Source organism: Charadrius vociferus, unplaced genomic scaffold, assembly GCF_000708025.1.
Source record: "Charadrius vociferus isolate BGI_N301 unplaced genomic scaffold, ASM70802v2 scaffold190, whole genome shotgun sequence".
NCBI lineage: Eukaryota > Metazoa > Chordata > Aves > Charadriiformes > Charadriidae > Charadrius > Charadrius vociferus.
In genome coordinates, this window is record NW_009646608.1 from 1,387,593 (window position 1) to 1,388,931 (window position 1,339).

The 1,339-nt window shown below is 50.9% G+C and overlaps 1 protein-coding gene across 1 annotated transcript in view; it reads left to right on the forward strand.

Annotated features, from left to right (window-relative positions):
* The window catches only part of IGDCC4 (immunoglobulin superfamily, DCC subclass, member 4), a 59,376-nt gene that overhangs the window by 1,241 nt on the left and 56,796 nt on the right, over positions 1–1,339 (forward strand). The window lies entirely within an intron of this gene.

Genomic DNA, 1,339 nt, shown 5'->3' on the forward strand with positions numbered 1-1,339 from the left:
GTTTGGGATGGGGCTGCTGGCATTGGTGTGCTCTGTGCTCCCAGCTCGACTGTGCTGAGCTCTTTATCCCATCCACATCCCAGAGGTGGCAGTGGGTGGCCTGCAGCTCTGTCCAGATCAGGATCTGCTCTGAGTGAATAGTTACACTGATAAAAAGAGTTAATCACTGAGAGACAGTTAGGTGGATGTGGGTGGTCGCTTGAGGGGCAAAAAGCACTGGAAACAAGCCAGGCTGTACTCAGGTGGTCCAAGTTCCCCTTTGTCCCTGCTCTCAGTAGCTGGCTTAGATCTTAACAGGCTTCGAGGGGCACCTACTGCTCTCCCCATTTGGAATGTCTGGTGACTTTGACAGCTTCAATGTGTCTGAATATGGCCTTATGAAAATGATAAAGGCTGGGAACATAGCTGGGAACTGATGCACCAAGGGAGGCCTTGGGATCTTTCATCTTCTGCACTGTGAGGTCCTGATGGACGGGATGTTGGATGTCTCCCCTTCTGATGACTTTTGTTTGTGAAAGCCTAGCTCTGCCTTTAGTGCAGTGAGTAGCAGAAGAGCAGGAGCTTAATCTTTGGCAAAACCAAGCTCTCTGATGAGAGCTCAGGCTGTTGACTGCAGTGAGCAGGAGTGTTCCCCTCCTACAGTCCCAGTTCTTGGTGCTGGGCCTGAAGAGGTGGGCACAGTGCAAATGAGGAGCTGATCAAATACTTTCCACCCTGTCTTGCTGTGACGGTGTGGTCTGGTATAAGGACTTGGAAACGCTCTTCTGTAAGGAACTGAGAGCAAGTTTAAATGGAGAGCTGCAGGGAGGAGGTCATAGCCCTGAGCAGAGAGGATGTCAGCACTGGGAACGTGCTCTAGGTCTCACACTAGATTTGGCTGTGCACATCATTAGCTCAGCTGCCTCCAGATCACCACTGGTCTCCTCTGGGTTCCCTGGTGAACAGTCAGCACAGTTTTGGGAGGAGCATAGAGGGGACTTGGGGAGTTTGATGCTGAGGAAGGAATGTTGACACCAGGGCAGAGCCAAGCAGCTGTAGCTCCCTCAGTAACTGGTGAATGCAGTAGGTGCCACTGGGTTTGCTCAGATGTTCCCAACAGGCAGAATTTACCCCACCTCAGCATGGTGTGAATCTCTGAACTCCAGGGGAAACTCCAGAAAATGAAGTGCAGTGTGGAGGCTCGGACAGACGGCTGTCTACATGACAAAGAGTCTGCGGCTCCACTTGGTGTCTGTCTTGTGAGGTGAATATCTCTTTACAATGGAAGAGATGAAAGAAAGAGCTCTTCAGGCTGTTTTTCATTTCGATCTCTGAGAACAACACTCCAAGATCTGAACCG